This window comes from Neopelma chrysocephalum, unplaced genomic scaffold (genome assembly GCF_003984885.1).
Source record: "Neopelma chrysocephalum unplaced genomic scaffold, ASM398488v2 Primary Assembly neopelma1_22, whole genome shotgun sequence".
NCBI classification, from domain to species: Eukaryota; Metazoa; Chordata; class Aves; order Passeriformes; family Pipridae; genus Neopelma; species Neopelma chrysocephalum.
The window spans coordinates 7,647,639-7,675,516 of NW_020897689.1; the positions used below are offsets into that span (position 1 = coordinate 7,647,639).

At 37.8% G+C, this 27,878-nt stretch overlaps 1 protein-coding gene across 1 annotated transcript in view; it reads right to left on the minus strand.

Moving 5' to 3' along the window:
* The window catches only part of HNF4G (hepatocyte nuclear factor 4 gamma), a 62,244-nt gene extending 35,811 nt beyond the window's left edge, over window positions 1-26,433 (minus strand). Inside the window, exon 1 of the mRNA XM_027691867.1 lies at window positions 26,377-26,433. The gene's annotated coding sequence lies outside the window, so the exon portion shown is untranslated. The remainder of the gene's footprint in view (window positions 1-26,376) is intronic.
* Between the last annotated feature and the right edge of the window lie 1,445 nt (window positions 26,434-27,878).

A 27,878-nucleotide genomic window follows, 5' to 3' on the forward strand; every position in this document is an offset into this window, starting at 1 on the left:
CATTTGGATAGCTAAGGAACCTAACTGATTTTAAGATACGAAGAGACATTTATGAAGGCATTACACAGGTTGGCGATGTCAGCCAAACTGGTGACTCCGGAGATCTCTTCTTGTCTTACGTTTGCTGAACATCATGACTATTTTTTAAAAAGTGGTCAATGGACAATATTAAGTGTATTATTATAATTACAAATTAAATAAATATAAATGACAGAAAGTTAACCTCAGTGTGATAAGTAATTAACAGAATTATGCTGTGATTGCAGCTGATACATAATTAACAGCTGCTGCAAATTATGTTATCCATCTAATTTGTCAAGATTGGAATAGCATTATTCTTAGGCATGTTTAGTAAGTTCTGCAGTAATGTGCACTTGAGTGAAGTGCTCTTTACTAATGTGTTCAAATTCACAAAGCTGTTATTAGAATTGTAAATAAGATATACACCACCATCACTTCCTCTGCCCATCATTTTCTCTTCTTTGGAACTATTCTTGACAGAAAATCAAATTGTAACAAGTCCAAAGGATGTTTGCACAAATTGAGCAAAAGTAGTGTTAATAAACATGAAAAATGTGCAAAAAGTCATTGTGATGAACCAAGCGGGACTGAATTCAAAACACGTGGGTTGCTGCCAAGTAGAAAGGAACAAAAATCATGGAGCTCACTGGGGGACAGAGGAAAACACTCAAGGTAGAATTCACTTAAAAAGTGGAAAGGGGAAAAATATTTTTTGAAGTCATGTAGATTTAAGGTCCACTACTGAAGAATACCTGACCATTCGACGTGTAATGAAAGCAGTAGAAAAAATCATCACCTTTCCAGGACAAGGTCTTTAAGGTCAATACATGCTGGAGTCGAAAAGTCCTTAATTAACCGATTATAGCATACCAATTTAAAAAAGAAAGAAGCAACTAGCGGTTGATAGGTCTTCTGTTCAACTTTTCCCAGAAGGATATTGGGAAATCTGTACTGGAGAAAGTAATAAGGAGAAATCAGGAGGGAACACCTGCCTGATGAGGAGCACAGAGAGTCTTGGGTGAAGAAAATAATATCATTTAGCAAAATTTTTGGGGTTTTGGTTCCATCAACCTATCGCCAGCTTCTCCGATTTCATGGGTATTTATATGGCTTTCAGAAGCACATGATCTTTACAACTGATGCATCTCCAAACAATCATCAATTTCTGAGTGAGTGGCATGTTGAAATAGGACAGCCAATGATACAGTCTTCAGCAAGCAAGGAGATTAGTGAAGCATGTAGCAAAACTTCAATTACACTCAGAAAAGAAAACTGCAGAGCACAGAAGCTTCAGTTCTCCACACACAGATGAGGAAAGGCTGATTTCCCAGGCTGTGTTTCCATCCTCATCTCTAGGTAATACCTGCAGCCAGTAAGAGTAAAATAAATGTTAAGCTACCTGCAATGCAAACCAACTATGCTCCTAAATAAAATTCTTATTTGGATTATAAAGGTTGAGAATACAGTATTTTCACTCAAGGTACAAAGGCATTTCTGAAGATTAAAGAAAATGCTTAAGTCATCAGACAACGCTGATGCCAGATTTTCTTCCACTTGTAGAACAAAAAAGCATAGAATTTATACAATGTCTTGAAATACTATCTGGAAGGATTACATATGGAATAGGAGACAAAATGGTTTTTAAAACTGCAGTTCTGTTGACACAGAAGCATATGAATAAAAAATCCCCTGCTCTTTGGATGACTAATGTTTAGGTACTGAGTAAACCACATAGTAAAACAGGATTTGTAGTTGAAAAGCCTGAAAGAAAAACAATTTTAATATGACTACGTAGAGAGAGTTTCAAAAAGGATGAAGGCATGAAAGAAACAAAGGGGCATTTTGTAGTAGCCTTGAGGTCTTTAGAGCTCTTGCAGCCTCACTACTTGTCTTGGGTGAACTGCACTTCAAAATGCTAAGCTTTAGCTAGGCAGTCACTATCTATTTATTGGTTTATGTATATTTATTTCAATGCCACCTATTAATTCTATACATTCTTATACATGTGTAGTCTGTAACTTTAAAAGCAACTCCTAAATACAAATAAAATATACATGAGTCACTCATAAAGTTCTGAAACACAATTTATTTTCTGCATCCCAGATATAACTTCATGCTATCAGGATCCAAAGAAAAGCATGTAATTTTTAGGTTTTTGTATTTCAAAAATATCCACCTGTTTCAGCTAAGACAGCATTCTTTGCTTTGCTTTTTACATTACTAGAAACCTTATGGGTCATACATCATTCGCTCCCTTGAAAGAAACACAGAAAATCACTTCTAAACACCAGGGATGAAACTAACTCCCTTTATTTAGATAGAACAGGACTTTAGTCAAGAACAGAGATTCTTACAGTCTAAATTGTAAGTCTGCTGAGGTACTACATTTTTTATTGATCTTGTAAAATGCAGTGCATGCAAAATAGGAAGCAGTAAAATTATTAGCCCATTAGTACTTTCTGTCCTCATAAGTGATACAGTTACACCAGTATGCCAGATTGATTCTGGCAATATCAGAAATTAGAGTATTTTATACAACAGTTAAACATATATAAAATTAATTCTCATCTACATATTTTTATGCATAGGCCCTGGATCAGAAATATACCATTTGACTAACAGTGGAAGAAAAACGCACTACTTGAAATGACACAGCCTCTTCCACGGGGGCCACTATAAAGGCACATAGAAATCAGCAGGGGTACCAAAATGAGGATGAAGCCTAGAAAAGGATCTGTTCTTTAAGTCCCTCTGTGCCTTTCTCCCTACCCTCACTTATCTATGCAAGGTAAATTAGTCTCTCCATCATCCATGATGAGAAGTTGGAATCTCTATGGGAAGCACACACTTTTCTATATACCTCTTTTAGAGCTACATTTTCAGAACTCCCTCACACACCTAATTCTATAGTCATTAGTATGGCAATAAAATGACATAAAATGAGCAAAAAGCAATAAAGCAATCGTATCCCAGCATGTTTATTTAGTTGTGGTCCTTAATAACAGAGACCTTCGCACCCACTGATACCAGGAGTGCTACTCTGCCTCAAATCTGTAGTTATCGTTACTCTCAGACTTATGCCCAGTGTTTTAAAGCCTGCTTCACGTGAACTGTGCAAGAAAAAGAAACCTCCCTGAAAGAAAGATCAGTTTTATGGGAAAAAAACAAAACAAAACAAAACAGAAAGCTTTGAAAATTCAGCCCAAATCTACTTGGATGTGACTTAGATGCAATGAAAAATTTGCATAGCTGCACTGAGGCTGTGTTAAAATGTGTAATGCATGCCTTAGCCTTTTAATGTAGTGTCCAAATTAGCTGGAAACATCAAATGGTGTTTGGTGGTTGTTGTTATTGGACTATAGATATACGCTTAGTGGTAAGAAAGGTATTTAAAAATCTAACTATATACTTGTGAATCTAATGGTAAATTGGATTTTCCTCAAATTAAATCAAATTAAAGTTGTACCAATTTCAGCATATTTTGATTAGGTTTAGAATTGTTTCTATGTCAATTTAAAATCCATTCCTTTAAAATACTGCATCTTTTCAATTTAAAGAGCTGTAGTTATCTATTGAGTAGAGTTTCTTCTGTCTTTACTTCACTATTTATATTATTTTCTAATAAGCTTTAAAAAATGTCGCTCCCATAAGGAGACACACTAAAAATCTACACTGACTTGTGAATAATACAGAAAAGTGCAATTTTATCTCACTATTGCTAACAGGGACCAAGAACATGTGGTTGTCCTTCAGAAGAACCCACTGTGATTTAAAAATAGCCAATAATAATCTACCAAAACAATCTGGGGACCAATCACAGTCCAGTGATTGGTCACAGTCACAATTACAGTCATGGTCAAAAGACAATTTTATTTTTTCTTCTTTAAAACATTCATAATAGATGTTTCTATAATGCCTGTAAGTGCAGTTATGCATTTCTTATGACAATTTGAACAGGATTGGTCTTTGAATCCCTTCCTTTTTAGTCTAAAAAAGAAGGCTTGGATATTTCTTTAAAGTAATTGGGGGGAGGGGTTAAATTGCATTTCCCCTGCTGTATGATACACCTGTTACCTTGGTTGTTCCTCTTGCTCTCTGCATCTTCTCCAGATATTCACTCTTTTTGTCAGACAGATTGCTTTTACTATAGATTTCAGCAGTGGTTTGTTTCTCTACTATGAGTTCTGGGAATCTGTCATATTTCAAACTGGAATAAGCTGCACAAATGTGAAAGCCCAGCCATAAAGTAACAACTACTCAGAATGTGATTAGACTCACATAACATGCGATATGCTGCATTAATATTGTAAGCAAAACATGCAACAATTTGCGTTTGCACAAGCAAGTGGATACAATATATAGAAAATGTATACCGCTTGGCAACATTCTACAAATTGCATTGTCTACATAGAAAAGCTGGTCCAAAACTACTCTGGGGTAAAAATTCCCCTTTTCATTTGAATTTTCAAGTGTCCAAACAGTATGTTATTGTGCAAAAGAATGGCTTTCTGAAATAAAAGCACAATAAAAAAGAGCTATGTGTTGAATTATTTCAGTGAGCTAGGATCCAAAGTAAAGCACTATGATAAATCACATCATTTTGCTTAAAAGCAGGGGAAAACAAAACATGGACACATGGAGGGAAAAAAAAAAAGGGAAAATAATGGGAGAGAACCAAAACAAAACAGTGCCCCTTTCAAGATGATTGAATCTTGCTTAATCCATATTTTACTCTCTTATACATAATTTTACACTCTTGACAAAATGTCAGGCAATTGGAAGAGGGCTGGAAAAACATATGCAGCTTTTTGTCAACTTAATGCCTCCCTAAACTGAAAAGACATTTCTGAATAAAGAAGCTAAAAATAAATAAGAAAACAGTGTTAATAATGGGGTCTGAATTATCCAGCAATAAAAAAATGAAAACATTTTTAATATATTTAAATAGAAGTTTCATAACATAAATAGTAGCAACAAGACTGGCAACAAAAAAATGATTTGTATATGATTTGCACAGATGACCTTTTAAAAAAGAATTACACTGCCTATATATACACTGTGGTGTGTTTACTTACAAGTTGAAACTATTGTAAGAACTCATAGTTAAAATGTAGCCAAGATGTACTTTACCTAATCTTAATAGCAAAAGCTGGCACTGAGGTCCTGGATAAGCAAATATAGTCACATTAATACTCACAATTTTAGTTTCCAGAATGAAAATCAATACCAATATATCTGGATTAATGGAGTAATTAACAAAATATATAGAAAAAATAATGTCTACAGATTTATATCACAATTTTATTTTCAACACATATATATAGCATGCTTTTGTGTATATAGAGAGCTAGAAAGAGAAGGTTATGCAGTTTGGCTTAGGGATAATTTTATGATAGAGTCCTGTTTAAATGTAATCCCATTATCTTTAAGGAAATGTGCTGATAACTTAAAAAATTGAAAAATATGCATTTATACAAATATAGCAGATTTAAGTGTGGAATTTTAAGAAAACTTTCAGAATTTTGTAAATGTTCACCATACTAATTCTTTAGTGATTACAGTAATGCTATCAGAAAGACCTGACAAGAATGATAACTACTAGGCTAAGTCAAAAATTTGATTAATATATATAAAATTTCTGAAAAAGCATCTATAAAAAAATCACACAAAAATTAGAAAAGAGGGAACAAGCTAGTTCTCATAATGAAGACAATGTTAATTTATCCAAATATGAAAGATTCTTAATTAAAGTTTTGAAAAAGTCCTTTAAAACTTTAGCAAATTAAAAACTTTTCTACCTTTAACAATAGTTAGATGCAACACTGAACCCAGGTTCATATGTACATCCATTTCTGCCAATTCTTTGCTTCTTCTCTACCCAATTGAATTCTAGGTCCAGAGTTGCAGTACAGTGCCTTCCACCTGCCCAGTGAGTCAAGATTAATCTTTTTTCTCTTTGGGAACTTGTGACCAGTGAGGAGCAGAATGATCAACCAGCTTTTTTACAACCTCTGGGTGAGATTAATCATGTCTCACCTTACAGGTCACTCAAGTCCCTGAAATTTTTCATTCTGTTACCCTTTCATGTCAGTCCTCTTTCTCCTTACACTTTTCAATCTTATTAGGCTTTTATTTTCCTGAGTTAATGAACACTGACTTTTACATCTCACTCTGACAAGTTCATTGCTGAAACCATTGCTCATAAGAAGTATGTAAAAGCAAGTGGTAATAATTCTATGAGAAGTGTTAGTAGGTCAGTGCTTTATCAAGCCACTGGTCTTGATTTTCCAACATATCGACATTAAGCTAAACAAATACAATCACACAATAAACTTCCAATATTTAACTGAATGCAGTCATAAAATATACCACTTGGTAACCAAATCCACAAACAAAACATGCAAATTATTACAAAGCAGCACTACATCTCAAACAATAGTAACGTGTGCTGTCTCCCAGATAGTACTAAGGGATAAAGGACACAATCCCTTTTGGTTTTAAAAAATGTCATTCAGCATACTTCTTCTAAACAAGCAAATGAAGAAAGCTAACAAGAACTCGTAGGAAAAAGCAGAACTAAAAAAGACAAATTCAAACCCAGAAATAAACATAAATCTAGAAACAGAAGTTCACTTTAGTCTGAGGATGATCTTGAGATGATGGGTGGATTGCAAGTCTGATAAAAGATAATCAAATTTTAGTCAGACCAGGAAAACATTTTTTTTTAGTTGTTTTATGCCATAAAATGGAAACTCTGCAATTGTTTTATGCTACAAAAATATTCACTAATGTGTTTATAGGCCTCCATTAATTTTAGTGGAAACAGTCTGTTAATTATTGGAAGACGTGGTATAGAAAACATTGAGCAAAGCAGGATCCAGTCTCCAGGAAATTAAATGAGATGAGATGAGATTGAGATGAGATGAGATGAGATGAAGCAGTGAGATACACCAGTCTGCCAACGTTCTTTTCACAGAGAACATTCTGTTCCCACCAGTTGTAAACACTCTAAGTAATGAACAAAGAGATCATAAACCTGCTTACAATTCATCTTCTCAACAAAATATCAGTGGACAAACTGAAATAAGAAGTACCAACAAAACAAATCAACAGAAGATCAAATATCCCCACTAAAAGGATCTGTAGAGATTTTTCAGAAGTATTCAGGTACCCTAAGATGAAAATATGGTTAGAGAACCCATGGTTCTTCACAATGTCTGGCCTCATCCTATTGGGAACCAGCATGCTGAAAAATATTCTCAATTGAAAGAATGAAAGAGGGAAGGAAGAACAGGATCACTGGCATTTAGAAGTGGTTGAATAAGAGTAGGTATCTTGTGCAGCAACTTCTCCAAACCAAACTTCTCTTACACACACACACACACACACACAAACACACATACACACACACACACACACACACAGAGCAACTGTACCACCATTCTCAAAAGGAAAGAGAACTAACAACCACAACTATTTATGATGGTTTTGATCACTCTTCCTTTTTGTCGGCAGACAAGATGACATGGCAGACATCATGTAAGATAGGTAGAATGTGTTTCACTAGACATTTAACTGCACCTTCTGATGCATGAAAATCTGACCCCAGTTCTAAGTGTTCCCTAGAGTAGTAGGAAGATAAGAGTTTGTATTTGCTAGAACCATTTGGGTCTTTTTTGTCTTGAACTCATCAGCTGGCAGTTGACTGCAAATGATTAAGGCAACCATAAATGCTAGCAGGTAGTTCTTAGGACTGAGTTTCAAGTGAAAATGGAATCTCTTTTATAAAACTAAGTATTGGGAAGTAAAAACATCAACTGCATAACCTGAAAATGCCTTTTTTGTAGTAGGCATATCGTGAAAAAAGAGCCCAAGTTTGTTTTTCTGTTCGTTTCTTCTCCATGGACATGAATTTCATGGGCACCATATGCAACTAGCAACTCTAAAATAAATGCATTATAAATCTTAATTTAAATACCTGTAAATTCATTGAAATAACTGAAATAATTTAAAATATTAGCAACTATTAATTAAAAACATTTTTCCTCACAAATTGGTTTCCATGTACCTAAACTGCATCTGATTCTACTACCAGCCATATTTTGATATACTAAGACAACACAGCCAGTAGCAATTGAGAAAACACATTATACATAGCACTTACTTCTCCATTAAATTCTAGATGAGTTGATAGATAATGGTCTACAATTCATGTGTGACTTACTTCAGCAAATCTCACTGATACAGCAATTTAAGTGCACTGCATCAAGGTTGCACTAAGTATAATTAAAGGGGCTTGAAGAAAAACAGCAGAAATTACAAAACACTTAACAGAAAAGAAAGTGACATTCCTAGAAGACCAGTGAACTCAGTGTTGTTTCACTCTTAACACATCTGATTTATTAGGATTTCCAGTGCAGAAGTTGTGAAGAAACGAACTAAAGTGTCAGTGCTCCTTAGTACCATGCTCCTTACCCAAAGCTAAGGAAATAGTTATAGAAACCTGTCTAGTATCACCAGGATGGCTGCCATCTTGACTGACACTAAAATGAGGTGTAAGGGTACCTTTGCAAGCTCTCTTTCAACTTTTTAAGCGGGTTACCAAGTCCATATCCAATACCTAAGATATGGATACACATTAGATGTACCCTGTGGCAGTAGATCTGCAGTAACTACAAACTTTGCAACCTCATGAATCAACTCCTCTCAATAAGTCCTGATGGATATATTGAACGACAGAAGCCCCTTGAATATCTGCTTATCTGGACAAGTCTATGTGTGACTTCCTTAGCAACTTCCTTTCATTATGAAGCTAAACTTAAAACTAATCCTAGCCCTACCCTTTGTTTTCTATTAAACAATCATTAATCCAGGAAAAATCCTCCATGTTAACCCATGATAGCTTTGCTTCTTAACATGCTTTTCTGAGGAAATTTGCCAAAGGCTTCTTAGAACATTAACTATACACTGACAACGTCTAAAATCACAACCAGAAAGCACTGAAAGGTCCTGAACCTGACATACCCCAGCTTTGCTACATATTGCACTGGGATGAGATCTGGAAGGGCACTGGCACCCTTGCTTCCTTCTCATTAACCCTGTTGGCAGGAGAGGAGCTGTGGTATTTGCTTGCTCTCTTAAGACAAGACAATCAGAGACCAGGACACAGGGAGCACACAGTACAGGGATGTCCACTGAGGTACACCTCTGTCAATAATGTATCTTTATCCCTGTACCGCGTGATTTCTTGAAGAGCTGCAAGCTTACGCAGTGTGCATCTCACTGCAAAAATTCTTTTTATTAGACTTCTTTTTCATCGAGTTCAGACTATAGTTCCACAAATTACATCTGCAACCCTTTTTACAAAATAAACTACAAAAAACAAAACAAAATAAAACAAAAAAAGGCATAGTATTTACTACTTTCCATGGTCCTTTGATGCAGGGGCACAGGGTGACAGACACAGATTAGCGAGACAGATTAGTAAATATGAATTGTAACAAGACAGTTGAAATAACAATACCTTCAAATACCTTCCTACTTGTGAACAGCATGAAAGTAATGCCAGTTTTACCAATACTATCTGCAAGAACTGACTGGGGAAAAGTTAAAAAGGTGAGACAAAAAACTTCTGAAGTAGAGCAAAAAGAATTCTGGTTCCCCATTTCCTGACACCCTGCACATGGCTGCAATGCCACCACAGGAACCACCTCACTGCTGGTCCCCCAGCCACCTTGAGCTCTCGATGGCAGCTTGCTCGCTGCAGCCACTGCCAAACAGACCAGTGATAACGGGCTCACATAAAATCAAAAAAATCCGCTCTGTGATCAGCCAGCCATGGAAATTCACAAATAATAGATGCTGGAGCACAGTCAATAGCATTCATTTGCTGAAGAAGGTCCATTTTTATATGGTGTATATTATTAAATTTTAATGTGTAAGGATAGTTTGGAAAATACCAATGCAAAGTGAAGTAAAAATACACACTCAAAACCCCAAATAGATAGTAGGGAACTCAAAACACCTTTTCCTATTAAAAATATAAATAAAAAATCAGCTGACACATAAACAGGGAGAAAAGACATTGGAATAAGATTTTTATTAAGAGATCTGGCAAAACTAGCCTATTTCCACAAGAAAATATAACCTGACGGATAAACTTTACCATTATTTTCTCAACTGTCTTTCTTCACCTAATAGAAATATAAATTTGTGTAACTGTGTAGATGTAAAGATTTTTTCTGTATTCTTTGTGATACTTTGTGCCTGAGTATATGCTTTTAATTAATAAACAGCAGATATAATAATTATCTAAAGCTAAAGTACTGGTTTTACTTCATATTACCTGTCCATTATCTTCAACAAAAATCCACAGAAACAAGACAAATGTCTTTGCCCTTCTGCTACTGTTTCAGTGGAAATCTAAAGATTCAGGGCTGTTTAGAATCAGTTTTTATGAATTACATAGAGTTTGAAATAGTATAGTTAATTCACACACATAAAGATGGACCATCTACAGAAATGTCATCTTCGATAGCAATGGCCACTTCTCAATAGGAAAATGTAGCTTGACTAGATAAAGAGACCAAAACAGTTCAAACTACCTTATTAGCAACAGCTCCCCTATGAAAAGTGTGCATCAAGATCTAACACCAACTCACCATTTTTCCCCAAGACCAGACATTATTTTCACCACAAGAAAATGATCTGTAAGATCATGTGTAACAGTGCCCTCTGGTGAGAATTTGCCTGAGAATATGCTTGCCTTGTAAGGATAAAGAGATTTTAGTTGGAGCACTGATCAGCAATTCGGACAATTTTGCAAACTGAATTATGGAACTTTTCAAAACCAGCAACGAAGAAATTAGGTGTTTTGAGGTTATAATTACCTGATACTCATTTGAAATGAAGGACGTTTATGCTCATTTTTTAAAACACAAACTTGCATGACAAAAGAGACAGTAGCCTTGACTAGGTGAGGATTTATGAGTGCTATAGACAGCATAGCTACTTTTATGGCTGAGAATGTAATAGATCCTAAGCAAACACTGATAAGTCTTTTATTCTTCTGAGAAGTATCCACCCACCAAGTGTCCTGACATTGGAAAACCCCACAGTTTTGATAAGAATGAAGACCAGCTAACTGTAGAAAACAATTTTTTATGTCAGTTTAAAATGTTCATCAAATCTTTTGTGGGCAAGGGCTGTTATCTTCCTCCATTACTGGACAATGACCACCACATTTTCAACCCTACTGAGAATCCTATTGAAATATATATACATATATATATTCCCCCCATAAAATACATGGCTATGTATGTATACATGTATCTATACATATACACAGAAAATTAAGTTAAAATATTGGAAACATTTGTAATTGAACCAACAGTAACATTCTACTTTTACAAGGTTTAACTGTCAAACACAACAGGAGGTACTTAATCAAAAATAGTTGATACAAAATTGTGGTGATGGTGGATGCTTGAAAATACCATTCCAGTCTAGCTTATTACCTGCTATCTTGGATGAAAGCAAGAGTAGTTTTACTGTGAATGTCATGGTCCTTCACCAGTACCTCCCAAGGACCCCATGTGCTGTCTTTGAAAGTACCATGGCAGTTGCTTTCAGTCTCCTCAGAGCAACCTGAACTGCAGTAGTGTTCTCCTAAGGACAGGAAAACTTAGGGAAGGTACTAGAGCTGTTTGTAACTATGCTGTTTATACTGCATAAGAATGAGTATGTGAACTTAACGAAAAGTATTACCCTAGTCAACTGATCTCCTAACGACAATCATTCTTCTCACTCATATGAAGTATGCCCAATCACCCTTTTCTTCTTACTGTGGAGACTAAGTAACTTCATGGTTTTTAAGGAAAGAACTTGGCTGTCCCCAGAGGACTTAAAATCACTTTCAGCTAAGTTCTTTTGGGCCACGTATAAACATCAAATAAAACCCCACCTCAGCATGCGGCAGCAAGAAGTGGGGGGGGGACAGGACTGGTAAAATGTCATCAGCAAAATAAAAAATATGCCTTTGGACTGTTTTTCCATGTTTGTTCTATTTATTACAGAGACATCAGATATTGTAGGTCTTGGTTATATTCTACTGTCTGTCAAATGTACGTATTACCCTCCTCTTATACATTTACTTAAAGTGACCGAACATCCAGCTATCAACTTTCACAAAACAGAGGCACTGGCACTTTCAAAGGTTTTAAAGCTAATTAATTTTACACACACACACACACATGCACATACAAAGTGTAGAATGTTGACAAAAAATCCAACAATAACAACAACAACAAATTAAAATAGTTTTCAAAAAGTTAAAAGTTCTCTCTCCCTTTTAAATTGTCATTCTGAAAAAAAAGCGGATTGGGTAAACTGGTTTTAAAAATGTAACATGGCTTTGACAGAAAACTGCACCTGCAAAAAATTAGTCCAATTTGATTTATTTTGGAAAATAAAGAAGGGAAGGGGCTGTGTAAGCTAGGTCTGCAGTAGAAACATTAACTTTCCTGATAATACTTTAGCAAGCGCTAAAGATCCTAGAGCAAAGGCTACCTTTTTATTACGGTAGCAAAAGGCATTGAGCCTCGTGACACCAACAAGCATCAGCGTAATATACGAAAACCAGCAATGGTGCAGATCAGTTTGGGAGTCTGTTCAAAACCTCAGCTGTAGGGTGTTAGAAATTATCAAATAAAGCTAGTCACTGTTAAACTTTCCCATCATCTATTTTTCCATAGCTCCATAGAAACTTGTAAATTGAGGCAAGTGAAAGCATAAGACTTATGCAGCAGCAAAACACAAGAGTGAAACTATAGTGTAAAGTGTCAGCATTTGCTCATGCAGGAGAAGTAAGAGCTCGGTGTAGTCACACTATGTTAAGCATTCCTCGCTGGTGAAGTAATTGATAGCTGAAAGTGCTAGGATAAGAATGTGGCTATTTTGTGCCAGAGTAAGAATTTTGGTAGAGTGAAAAAAAATTATCTAGGGTATTTGTATGCAATACTGCATGGGAATCTAGTGGAAGTAACATAGAAACTGAAAAGCAAACAAACAAATATGAAAATCCACATTTCTCCAGAAAACCTTAGCAAATTGGCAAATCCTGACAAATTGATTACAGTCCTTGAAAGTTCAAAGTCAATGAGATTTGACTGTAATGGATTTTTTTTCAGGTACTAAAAGCAACAAAAGTCAGAAACACTCTCCTGCTTGGGGGTTTAGCCCTGGCTTGTTCCGCTCGCGACAAAGCTCCACATTCTCTAGGGTGCAGCGAACTCCTCTGTGTGCCACCAAGGCTACTGCTGGCTGCTTTCTCCCTGAGCCTTTGTAAAACAGTTACAAGAAGCTTTACTGAAATTAACTCCTTTTTAAGCAAAGGCAAAAATAATTCCCTCTCTTCCAGCCACATGACAGAGGAAGGGATAGTTTTTTGAAAATTGGAGAGACTTGTTAGCTCTCTTGGCTTTTCTAACTCAAACCAGCACATCTTTGTCATGCTGCAGCATGATTGCATCAAGCCAACTTTATTCCTCTGTTCACAAAGGTGTATTTCACATCTCAGATCAGTCACAACTTGCCACAGTGGTTCCAAAGGAAGTAAAATAAATATACTATTATTATAGATTTAAAAACAAAACAAACAAACAACTGGCAGAACACGCAGATTTTCCTGGTTATAGTAAATAAAGTAAAAAGAAATCCAATCTAATCAAATCCATTTATTAGTCTTTTAGCATTATATTGACAATAGATGGACTCTAGTTTGCTTTCTTTGAAATCACACCATTACGGATACTTCAAGACAAAGTTACAAGAAAAAGCAGGATGAAATTTTTTTTGTTGTTTCTATCAAGTTTTTATAGTGTCTAGGTTTTCCATCTCAACTGTTCTTGTTCAAACTAAATCTAGTTCAGGAAAAAAATCCCCACCTCATTTCCCTGAGAACCTAGTTATTTTTATCTACCTCAACAACCAAGCTACTCTACCTTGTCATTTCAATTTTCACATATTTTCTCTTTGTGTATTCGTTCTATGATTCAGTGAAATCTCATCTCTTCAGCCCACTGCCATAAACTACTGTCCGGAACAAAGCTCTCTCTCAAATTCAATCTCAAACAAAATGAAAAAGAGAAAATCACAAATGAGAAAGTGGACCACAACCAATCCTATGGGTCCCATTCTCACAAGGTCTGTGAGTTATTTTGCTTCATCAAGTAAACCCGAACTACGGGAAGGTGCTATCACCTCTCTCATTGCCAAATGAGAAAGTGTTAATAAAAACAAGACCTCCTTTCAGGCACATTGGAGTGTCAGTGTTAATCACGGATTTGGCGGAAATACACTTCTTAAGTGATTTTCAGATGAAACACAAACAGCTGAAATTTTATCGTTCAGTTAACTGGGGACACAGACTGTCACATATCTGGTGGAATTACTGCTGCTAAACTATGATTACTGTAAATAGTAATTATTTTCTGTAATAGCAACACCAAGAAATCCTTCATGCTCATCTGAGTTTTCTCTCAGCCATTTAACAGCTTGAGTGACCAGGAAGGCAAGAAAAACCTTTACGTCGGCTATAGCTTCACCCAAAGCACTGCGCTGCAGAGGATATCAGAGTTGAAAAAACTCTTAGGAACAAATTTCTTTTTGTTTCAAAATTTAGGACATTTATTGCATTTTCTTATACTGCCTCTTAAAAGCTTTGCAATTTCTGTCTTCAACTCTCTATGCATTTTTCTTCTGTTGATATGAATGTAATAGCTTTGTATAGAGCACCACGTGCTAAAGCTTCCCCAAGTAAGTTGTAATAGCTGTAACTCACAGGACTCGATTATGAGGCTTTTCCTTTAAACAAATATCTGGAAAAAAAACAAATATAAAGTATTTATGTAGCAGATATTTATACACGAACTGTGAGTTAACATTAAAGTTAAAAGGACTGAGCAAAGGATAAATTAAGATTCTCTACAGTTAGAAAATACTTTGTCATATAGTGGCTGCAAGAAATTTTTGCAATCAAGAATAAGCAATTGTTTGTATCCATACTGTTCCATTGCTGAGGTACAAGCTAGGTAAGCCTATAAAATTGCCTCAATGGAACAAAATGCAAAGGGAGTTAGCACTGAATTAGGAAAATAGTTTCACACTACGAAAATATGTTTCATGAAAATGAGCAAATTCATTTCACCTTCTATCACAGTTACTTTTTAAATTGGTGTAACTCAATTAACTGAATTTTGGTCAGCACAGAATTTCAAAATAGCGTGCAGAACTGATGCAAATATTCGCACCTGCCACAGGATAGGAGTAATGTAGTAATATTAGGATACTGATGCCAATGTTCCTAAAATCTCTGTGACTATTAAAATGGTTTAATTTTGTTGGAAAGTTGTATTTAAAATTCTTTATTCAGCTGTAAATAGGAAATGTTATTAATAAAGCTATTTTTTACTTTTTCAGCTTCAGCTTTTCAAATGTTAGGCTGCGGTGAAAAATTGCTGGCATTTCTCTGACTTTTCTGGGTGGTACCTCCTTCTTATCAGGTTTACTCTGATGTGATTCCATAAGAGTGCATAGGGTATAGAATGAGACAATAATGAACTTGACAAGTTGCAATATATTAAAAGCGAGCCTCTAACATGCATATGTATGCGAACCTTGTAATGCATACACATTTCTCTAATTCCTCAACTCTCTCACTGTCTTTGTAACCTAAATCTATTGCTACTACTTTATCTGGAAAATGATGATTTTTCATATCTCAATGTCTTGCTTTTATCTAAGCAGAGAATCTTTCCCTTAAGGACTACTGCAAGGGTCAGTTCTGAGCCCTCTGTCTTCTCTCCCAGGTCATCACCTTACTATGTCCTAAGCATAGAACTTGAGGTCATCAGTCACCTGTAATCTTAACCATCAAAGCAGTTCCAGTGATGCTTATTTCTAGACACTTTAAAACTTACTAACAGGGCTCCGTCTCCTTTGCCCCCCGCTGTTCAATTGAGTTCTATGCTTCCTTGTGGCTTGAAACACCAAAGCCCGAGATGTGCCAAAACAAAGCATTTCTTTCATTATTTACCTCTTCTCTCTGCTCTTTCTCAACTGTTTCCATATTTCATAATTTCAGCATCAACCTGTTTTTTCTCCCCCTGTATCTCATCTGGTTGCAAACAGCCTGCTGATTCCCAAAACATTCTCTGTATATAAAAATTTCCTTGGTACACAGCTAGAATGTGCTCTTTTTCTCCAAATACTTTGTGAACAACACCTTACTCAGACTCCCAGACCTAGCAATGGAAAGCTTTGCAGACCTTGCCCTTTTTCAAAGATACTTCCACCTAAAAGTCCAACCATCTTCAGTAGTTGTTATGACTGATGTCTGAACTATGATCTTCCTAGCCATAGCAACTCCAGGTGCTGCAGGCCAGTCACTTCACTTCATCCCTTCCAAACCTAAGATGGGAGAACAAAGTCCATGGAAATACATCCTATACACATCTTTACTGAATTCCTCCTCTTGATTTTCATCTGTTTTCAATTCAGCTACATCTCTTTCTGCCCTAAAGCCAAGCTCTCCTATACTACAGATGTACAGACTATGATCCATGCCCATGACACACAGAATGATGTTCCTGCTTCTCACCCAAGAAAAAGTTACAATAATAAGAATAAATTTCCTTCAAGATTAACCCCCTCTCTCTCCAAAGAATTTGCTTGTAAGAAATCTACAGTAATGCAAGAAGAACATGCTCTGCCGCATTTTTTCATGCTGTGACTGTCCACCAACAAGGTTACATTTAATACCCTGACAATCGTTCTCTTTTGTATCTTTAGCAAAAGCTGGTAGGCTACTCAAAAGACAAACAAAAGAAAAAGAAAAAAAAAAGCCAAATAATCTCCCAAACACACACATAAAAAACCCCAAGGCATATATAATCAGACCTTATTCAGAAAAAAAAAAATCTTTGCATCCTATTTTTAATTATTAATGCTAATGTCTATAAATAACTTGCACACACTTCATTCAGTTATAGCAAGGCAATTCTGATGGAATTGCACAGCTATACTAAAAAGGGGAAAAACATATGGTGAGAAAAGTCAAGCTTTAATTTCACAGAGGTTAAAAAATCTACAATTTTCTTAAATAAAATATGCATAGTTGTTCTTCTTTAGAGACATGTAGAAAGTTTGAAATTAACAGAATAAGCATTAAGGCTCAATCATCAGGCATCAACAGACATGAAGAAACTGCTCAGGAAATTTAAAATGTGGGGGATTCTCTCCTTCATTACAACCAATTCTGTTGCTTAACGCAGCTGCTAAACCTGAATTTTTTATTTAAGTAACAGTCTACAATAAGGTTCTCACATGTGGGACATCATTCCAAGGTGTTCCAAGTGAAATTCCTAGAAACTGAAAAAACGTGTTGGTCAAGACCTAGACTACTCAATCATTTATTCTAATTTTATTTTAAATATTATTTTAAGGATCTATTAAACAAAAAAAAAACCTTAAAAAACCCAACAAACTATCGAAAACTTTATTGCTTTTGCCTTTATTTTGGTGGAGACTATTGTTAAAAGATAAATTTAAGATAAAGAGTTTGCTTAATTCAAAATTCCTGGACACTGACTGCAGGTTGGAAATAAATATAAAAAGTATATCTACTTTATAAAAAATAAGAATTGTTTAATAAAGCAGCTGTTAAATGCTTTTCATTTTCTTCTTAAAACTATGTCTATTGCAGCTGCATTTGCTTTGGTATTACTGCACTCGATAAAGTAGGTGTCACTGCACTTATAAACGGTGAATGTTATTTTTTCACATATTCATTACATATGACATTCAATATATTTCCTAACTCAAATAATGCCTTTGGGTTTTTCTTCTGTAGGTCATCATCAACCCCGTCCCATTTATTTCATTTGGTGTAATTTCGAAGGGGTTATTACAAGGAACTTCAAAGATTTGGTGTCATTAAAGGCTGCTAACTATGTATAAAAGCTACTGAATCTTTCTCGCACCATAATCTGCTCAAGGAACTTCAGATACACTCCCTGAAAGTTTTATATAGAAGTCAACTATATTCTTCTGTATTATATGGTGTCTTTCAGGAACTTAATACCTTTTGCTTTAAATGTCAACTGTGCTTAAGTCTAGGGCCTGTCTTTAAAACAATTTCTGTATTTATTCACATTGGCCATCCACTTTCTAATAATGGAATTTTAGGAATTTTAGGAATTCATTCAATGTGGTACATTTAGTTTCCATGACAGCATCGTAGCAGACGAAAGAAAGAAAAAAGGTAGCAGTGGCTACCTACGGCACACTGCGTATTATCATTAAGTGTCTGATGGAGCGGTTTGAGAACCACTGCTCTGTTCAACTATAAACACAGGTATTTATAGACTAGCAGATATATTTAGTGTCATAAACATCCCCTTTGGTTGGAAAAATTAAATTACATACACTGTTTAATATTAGGTGGCTGGTTGGTTTTCTTTTTCTTTTATTCTTTCCTAAATTACAAGGCTAATGAGGCATACAAAATGATTCTAAATGAATTTAAGAAAGGATGTAAGACTTGCTTTATGGGAAGATTATTGATTTTCAACAGGAATCTAACTATGTCACATACTAATAAGAACATTACATGTTTTTTATCAGGACAAGAAGACAAGCAACTTGCAGAGTTGTATGATTTGCCAATATAGAAAATATACATATCTCCAAACACTGTACCTAAAAACGTAAAGAGACACACTATAAGTAGCTCCCAGCACTCCCAGCAAGAAAATATCCTTGTACATACACAAGCTCCTGTTATGGTTCTACTCTAGGGTCAGAAAAAATATATCTTGACTTATCAAGGATTACAGGACATGTTGAATTCTTTACCTAGTTAAGAGCAATTGAGTATCTCTGATTTTCCAGGATTACAAGCTGCACTTCGGTGGACAGATGTATCCTTTGGGGAGAAGTGCACCACACAATCCATGTTCCAGGTTTCTAAACCATTAGTGGGTTGATGCCAGGGTTCCCCAAAGTTTCTGCTTCCAATTGTACTGGTTTGAGGTAGAGCAGAGTGCTTAAACCGGAAAAAAAAATCTATTACTTTGACCTCCTAATATTACCAGAAAAAGCAGACAAAGAAGCTGTTTTCATAGGAACTTCTGAGAGCATGCTGTCTTTCTGTGTCTCATAAGCCATTAAGTTCTAAACAGCAGCTTCTCTACAACTTTTTAAGTATGCTACTTTGTCCAGCTAATAAAATACTTATGTACCAAGAGAGTTTTTTCTTCATGACCTTCACTATATGGCTGAGGTTTAACAAGCACTTTGTTTGCTTGAACTGCTCACAATGCCGCTTTTCATCCTTTTACAGAAAGCAAGAGATCTGACTTACAAATTCGAAGCTACTAGATGCATAAGAAGACCGATCATAAAGGGTTACAAATTTGCTGCAGTCTCACAGATATTTTCTTCAGGTCGTTCAAAGTTGTGCTCGTTTTCTACCTGCCAAGGTTTTTGCAGTTCATACCTGTATATTAATTTCAGAATAATCCTTCACGCTCTCTGGTACCATAGAATCTCGAGAATTATCATTGAGAATGTCTTTCATTTTTTACCCTCTTTCAGCTTCAAATTCATCTTGGGAAATAAATTACTTGACCTACTGGATTAAAATAAGACAAAAACTCCACTATTAAGTTCTATCAAAACTCATGGTAAAATTTCCGTTAAAATTTCAATCCCTCTCTCATCTAGAGAGTGCAAACTGCTTAACATTTCCTTGCCCTTGAAATATTAAAAGTTTCCAAGTTTTACTTCATTATTAAAAAGATCTCTATGGACTTGCTACTGGAAAGATTACATTAGTGGAGTTGCTTCTTCTATTTACCTCTAACCAACGAGATAAGTATGAGAAATGAGTTGCCCTCTGTAAATTTTTAAGCAAACAAATATCCCTATCATTATATACCTCCTTACCATTAAATACCTACTAGTCAGCTCACTCTTTTTAGCAAGAAAAGAAATTACTGATTTTGTTGACTGTTCTTTTCAACGAGGACAGCAGAGACAGGCACATATGAAGACCTCAGCCATGGAAGTTCAACATCCGCTCGACCAATGCGCACATCCCTGTATTTGGCCATTTAAACAACTATCTTGACTGGGGCCAAGCATATGTATTGATCCTGGCACCTCTGTTATGGAGACAATGACCTTTAGGACAGGTGGGAGATTAAGCAGAGAAGTAAGAGGTGCTAATGCCTCATGCTGCCTTATTTTTTTCAGCTGAGTCTTAGAATGGAAGCAAAATGCATCAGCCTGCATCCGCGAACCTGCACTGTTTCTCCTGGCTCTTACGTGCAAACAAGGGCATCTGAATTCCTGGGCACAGAGGCTTTGGTTCATCCTTCTTATGTTTTACTCTCAATACTATATAACAGTAGTTAAGGAGATACAGACCCTGTAAAGTACTTCTTTATTTGAGATTATTTTTTTTTCATCTTGGCTCACTTTAAAAGACAAAAAGCCATAACCAACAAACAAAGAAAAAAACCCACTCACAACCCTAGCCTAACACACCTGAAATCAACTTAATGAATTTTTGGAATTTTGAATTTTTACAACTAAAACTTCTTTCTGCTAATCCTGCAGCTACTTTTTGCTTTTTGGGGAACTTCCAGTGGAAACTTCCTTTTATTTTATTTTTATTTTTGCAGATAGTGTTTCATCTTTGATATAATTATGTGGTTTTCCATGCAAGCTTGAGTGTCAGCACCAAACTTTTAAAGGGACTAGTTTGTATCCCTATAATTTATCTAGAAGATTCTGAAATTAAGCATAGCAAGATAAATCTCATATTAAATCAGTGCCTTTCTTTGCATTTTTTCCCTCTTGTGATCATAGGCAAAGCTAGTCATATTACTACGATCAAATCTAAAGTTCTGCCTTAAACTTATGTCGAGGTAAGTTCTGGCTCTTCAAAACTGAAATAAATTAAAAAGCATTGCCTCTAAGTCTCATTAAAATTGCATGTTCAATATTAATACAAAAAATCTGAATCTCAGATGGATAAAAAGACAAAAAAGAAAGTTATAAACAGGAATACAGTGTAAGACACTCTAAAGCATGAGTGTCAAGCATGAGAAATAAGAGATTCGGAAGATGTTATAGCCTCTTTGAAAATGTAAATATTTTGAAAATGCTTTGGATTTGGACATGAAAGTCAGGACTATCACTGTTCTCACAAAAAGCAAGAACAATATTAAATAATACATACCTATTATGTAGATAGTGTCCACCACCAAAATCAGAAGCAACAGTAAAAGTGGTGCATTGCTTTCTCCTTCGCAAGCCTACTTCCATTTTTGTGAGGGCAAAAGAAGAAATATGAATCAAAGGGTAACTGCCCAGAAACCATATGAAACTCCAAATGCAGCCAATGTATGGGATCTCTATCCCACCTAATACAGTTACTGTGTGCTACCAAACACTCCAGCGGAAAAGACTGTTTTCAACTTGTTTAGTATTTGGGCGTAAGCAGTAATAATCAGGTGAAGTATTTATCCACTTGGTGAAAAAAATCCTACCAATTTCCAAAATCACGATCTTATACTTGGAACTAAAACAGCAAGCACAAGCTAACACCTGACTACACCTGTTAGGGGCCGAGAGAGGATAGGGAGTGTGTATTAACGTGCAGTCACAGCATGGTCACCCATTTCACTTCTCTGAGTAGAGTCTAGACCTTTACTGAGGCAATTTCGTCAGCTAAGGTAATGTCAGTCTGGCATTTCCTTGCAAAAGGAACGAACATCATTATCCTGAAGGACATAAGACACTGTCTGCAAGACACTTTAGGTTGTGATTCTGAAACCGGTGGTCTCAATAAGAATCATCTTTATCATCACAGCCATCCACGAAAGAAAGAAAGAAAAAAAGAAAGAAGGAAGGAAGGAAGGAAGAAAGAAAGAAAGAGAAAGAAAAAGAAAGAATGACAGAAAGAAAAAGAGAAAGAAAGAAAGAAAAAGGAAGGAAGGGAGGAAGGGAGGAAAGAAGGAAGGAAGGAAGGAAGGAAGGAGTGTGCTGTGGGAGACACAAGAGATACATGAGGCAAAATGCTCGCTACAGTGAGAAATCTTCAAACATCTGGACTAGCTCTAAGAGTATGAACTGGTCCCACTCAGTGCCCAGTGTTGATACATGTCGGCAGTTAATGAAAAAATGTTTTATTTAACAAAGAAAAAGGGCAATTCAATCACCCTAACTTTCTGCCAGTGAGGCTTATTTCAGTTAGCAAGTAGCTGGTGAACATCGCTACTGTCTCAGCCAAATACAAACCAGGCTGGTGTAGCCTAGCAACCTCACACAAAAATGACCCTCAAAAACAGGATTCTCATTGCAGCATGGCCACAGATGCACCATCAATTGCAAGCTGAGTCATATTTGTCATTTCATGGAGGCTCTGTTCCGCTCTCCCATCTGAGCCGAATTCCTGTATTTGAGCAGGAATAGATACACATGAAGAAATCCTTTTCCATCAGAGTGCTAAATATAAATAAAAAAAACAGAAGTCTACAGGCAAACTACATGCAAGGAATAGACAGTGGAAACAGTGCTGTTTGTATAGGCCTACTGCAGTTGTATTCCCAGATAAACAGCAGGCAAGGAAAATTCTCACCTTGTATACTGCTGACTGTAATGTATGTCCTTGTTGCCTGGATACCTCTAGTGAATTACCAAGCAAGGGTGCGAGTTTTTTTCTTGATCAGTATTAAATAAAAAAATCCCAATCTCCTGCTCTATAACAGGCAGCAGATGCACACAGAAGCTTCCCTTGCCTGGGCCAGCCAAGTGCCAGAGAGAGACAAATCGAGCCTTGAGAATTTTAAATCTTGTGGGTTGCCGTGCCACGTTATGAACTAGATCTCATACAATTCATCACCCAAGTTGCAGAAAAATTGTTCAAGAACTCAAAATAATGAATTCTGTCATTTCCAATAGAAGTGTGAAGAGAGAATTATGAATGAACCTTTTAAAAACACGTATGTGGAGGGAGATTGCCCTTCTACGAAATGAAAGCAGCAGGCTTCTATTTAAATGGCCCAATCCTGAAAGCGAGACCTTTCATTTTCAATTAACTTAAATTGACAATTGAGAAAGGTTTGAAAATGTTGTTGGAGCCTTTCAGTTTGATAGATCTCAGTTCTGACATTACACACAGCATTCTGACCTGATTTTTAGAGTGTGCTGTTTTAAAATTGAGAATTTGAAATGAAAAATATTTGATTCAATCAAAGCTGTTGCAAGACATTCAAACATCTTAATCTGTTTGAAAAGCATTTTCCATATTTTCTCATCATGATATATAATGCATCATTCATTAAGATCCATTAAAACCTAAGAGCCTTGCCTTTCCTCAAGCTTACATTCTTTTATGTTGCACCGATACTTTCATTGAGAAATTAAATTTTATTACAGAATATATTACCACATACAACAGGCTTTTTACCATAGAAATAAAACCTTTATTTATATTCTAAAGCAGTCTACATTACCAATCTACATTACCAGAATAATCTAACATGACATACCTCCTATCTACCTGACACAACATAGGCAAATCAAACTAATTTTCAAGCTTAATATTAATTTTTAAACACAGAAATTGAAGACTTCTGAAGAGCTACACATCTTCATTACACGAAAAAAAAACCCAAACCAAATAATATTTCAAAGCTTACAAGCAAGAAGCGGGTCTTTGAAATCACTGAAAAGTGAGGTAGAGAGATCCCCATATTGAAAGAGTCCGTTTATCAATTAACATATGGAGCACATTCCCCCTGCTACCCCACAGATGCAAAAGCACAATCTGCTCAGCTCAGAACCCCCCTATACCAACAATGCAATCTTAAATCTGTCATGAATTTGTTTGTTATAATGGACTCAATTACCGAACAAAGAAAAAGTTAATCTTTTTTTCCATCACATGGGTTACCACATTACTAGTTTTGAATTTTTTTCAGGAAGCCTCTTTTAATTAATGACCTGCTAAGAAGAATTAATATTATTTTAAGTAATGTTTTGTTTCTTGTAGCCAGTGGAACTTAACTTACATGATGCAGACTCGCAGATAACACTGATGACATGCTAGACCCCATTTTTCTGCCAAAGGTTAACAGACAGGCAACCTCATGTAGTATTGAGTCTACATGCCCATGATATAAATACTGCCACAGAGTTTGAAACAGCAGCAATGTCAAGCACAAGGACTGAGTTCTGTTCTTGCACTACTGTACCGTTTTGGTAAACTCTGTAGAATCAAACAGGATTTGATTCAGGTATTCAAACTTGATCAAGCATTAGTACCCCATATATCGAGGAAAAACAGCAGCAAAGATATATTTATACTAGAACTCTTCTGTTAAGGAATTGACCCAGAGATGATTTAACTATATGCTCAAATTAGCAGCAAACATCACTTGGCCATCCAAGGAACTGGCCATTATAGCCAGGCCAAAGGAAACCCATTTTTCTCACTTCACCTCATGGATTCTTCCATGGTGGGGAGGCAGGATAAAAGGAAGTGGTAACTCCATGTCACCCAAAGATGCTCTCAATACACTGCCTAAGAATATGTATACTGGACCTCTGCATTGCTCGTTTTACACTACTGCTGCTAAGTACAAAAATTTTGGGATGGAGATATTCCTCTGGTTACATGAGATAAACTGCAGAGAAAGTTACATTTTATGTTAAAGAAACACAAAGGTTGTATTCTGGGAAATGAGTCCAAATGTGTTAGCTGCTAAAATCAAAGGTAATTCCATAAACAAAATAACACCATTCTGATCCTGTCCTACACCTGCTTGTTGGGTTTTTTTAAAACATATGTATGAAGTGAGACTTCGGCAGCCTGGTGACCTTCGGTAAGAGAGAGAGGGACAGGGCACAGAGTACTGGATAATGAAAATAACACTTTTAAAATTCTTTTTTTTTCATAATGCTTCAGAGGCTGAAACTACCACTAAGCATTTTCTCCCTTTTCCTCTTATCATATGCCTATAAGAAGGAAAGAGGAAAACAAATCCCCAAAACAGCATTCAGAATACATGAAAACCACCTGCATAGATACGTTTAATATGTCTCCTATATAAGATGTAAGAACCTCTTACGGAATAAGGGAAATAACGTAACACTTTATAATTTTCTTCGGAAAATGAGTCGCACCAGAGACTCAAGGGTTTTGAAAGTTGTGCAGCATACTAAGTCTTACTAACTCAATTTTAACAAACTCGGCACCAATTAACAAAGATGCTACTTTAAATTTCTTCACTATCTTTGTAATATGGATGAGAAATCGCAGTATTTTGATATCTGTGCATGTGTAGCACTGTACAACAAAAGGCCTACACAAGGGAACGTCCAATTTAACACAGCCATAGTTTACTATGGAATATGATTCACTGTCGCTTTAAAAGTTGCTTTAAAATATTGGTATCATTGCAACCTACTGTCTGCTTTTCAGAATGTTTGACTATATCTCCCATTGCAGTTCAAATCACAGGTCCAACAGCTAAAAGTTGGCTTTCATTAAAAGTACCCTGTTAGTATGCTGTAAGCAGCGCACCTGCAGCACTGTAAAAGCTGGACCTGTCTTCAAAACTTACCCTCGTATTACTTTGCTTGTTTCATGTTTGAATTTTTCTCTTTGAATTACTTTTCCTTAAAGTATTTTTGGTTTTCTCTACCAAGGTGTCCAGCCCTGGTCAAGTGCTACTATTAGCACAGCCCTATAATAACAAACCCATCTGCTGCACAGGTGACCATGAGGGCGGGGGCGGAGAAATCAGTAAGAGAGGCAAAACCAAAAAAGCCTTTAGGAAATGCTCCTAAGCCCGGCGCAAACCAGAGATTTCAGCTACTGAGGAATCACAAATGCCAGCACAGCGCCAGGCAGCCATGCGGCCGGTGGCGGGGCAGGGGCAGCGGGGTCGGCGCTGGGCTGCGCCAGACCCTGGAGGCCGGGATACGGACACGACACACGGACACGCACACACACCCCGCCTCGGAGCCCGGGCTGCGCCCCGTGCGGTGCCTTTCCCCGCAGCGCCCCGGGAGCCGACAACAGGGACACGTGACCAGGCGAATTTAAAATAAATAAATAAATAAATAAATAAATAAATAAAAAGGAACGTATAACATAAAATCCCCCCAAACTGGCTGCTGTGCGGTTGGCCACCAGCTCTCCCCGCCGGGCACGTCCGCCCTCGGCGCGGCGGGCGGCGTGGGGCTGTGTCACTGGGCGGCCGCCGGCCCCCGGGAACTTACCGGCGGGGCCGCCCCGTCCCTCGGCCTCCGGCGGCGCGGTCGCAGCTCAGGGCGGCGGCATCCCCCGGGCCTCCTGCCTCCCCCGCACCCCCCGGCTCCCCGCGGACGTCCCGGCGCTGGGCTGCGCGACTTGTTTGGTGCGGTGACACCGTCCTCACCATATGCTGAAGCGGGAAAGGAGGAGGAGAGAGAGTTTGTGTGTGGGGGAATTAACTTTGCTCAATGGCGACAGGGCAGCAGCCTCAGCCCCAGCATCAGATCGATTTACTAAACAAACTGAAACGTGGGTGGGGACGTTAAACAGTAACCAGCGGCCTCAATGAAAACTGAAAGCTGCTGCCGCCGCCGCCAGCCACTAGCCCTGCGCCGTCCGCGCCCCGCCGGCGGGCGGGCCCGGCGCTCCCCGCACCGCACGGCCCGGCCCGGCCCCGCCGGGAGTGCCCGGCGGGGCTGCGGCGGGGCTTGCCCCCCGGCCCTGTTGCCCCCGGCTGGCTCTGCGGCAGCGCCCCCGGCCGCCGGGACGGGGAGGGGCCGGTGCCCTGCTCCCCTGGCCGTACCCCGCCACGCTGCCGCTGCTTCTGTGCCAGGGGCGTGGAAATACCCCCGGGCCGCCCTGCTCTGCCTCGGGAGGAAGCCCAGGCGCCCTGCAGGGCCCGAGCGAACGGCGAGCTCCGTCTGCAGGGCCGTCCCCGCATCCCCCCACCCGCGGTCGTCAGCGCCCCACGGTGCTTGGCAGCCACAGATTTGCGGGCGCCCAAACCTCAGGTGTTCCCTTCCTGGTGTCGCTCTCTTTGCGCCACTGAAACTGCCACGGGGGAAAAGAAGCCCCCCTTCCTTATTAGTTCGGTGCCTAGCTATGTAAATAAATGGGACCAAATATGGGGGTTCCACTGCAAACTCGGCGTTCCCTGCGCTAGAGACACTTCGCCGGCCTCTTAGCGTCGGGAAGGTCGTGACACAAGGAAGTGTTTATAAAATAATAATTGCCATTGTTTTCAGACATTACACATTCACTGTCTCGAAGCAATAATTAACGCCTTGCCTATGATACCACTGGCTCACTCCCACGGATGCATCAGGAAGAAGGGAAAGAATTCAAGGCAGCGTCTTGCCACTCCAAATATTATCCGGAGGGGCCTCATCGGCGGCGTGAAGGGAGGATATTTGGCAGAAGTTCCCATGTAAGAGTAATAAAGTCCCCGTAGGAAGCGACTGCCTCCTGGACCCGCACACCCGTGGCAGTGATTTAACGACGCTCTCACGGGAGAGGGACTGCACGGGCTCGACACAGGAAGGAGGTTGGAAAAAAAATATGAAAAATGTTCTCTTCCTCCAGTCTCTGAAAGCGGCCGGTGATTGATTGGTTTCCCCAGCGAGGAGATCAGCGGGTTTCCTCTACTTTCTTACCGGTGGTACCTTGCCATGCTGTTGGATCTCGTTAACATGGCCAATTCCTCATTTCCAGAGTTTGCCCGTGAAAAGTCTGGATCTAATTTCTAGGG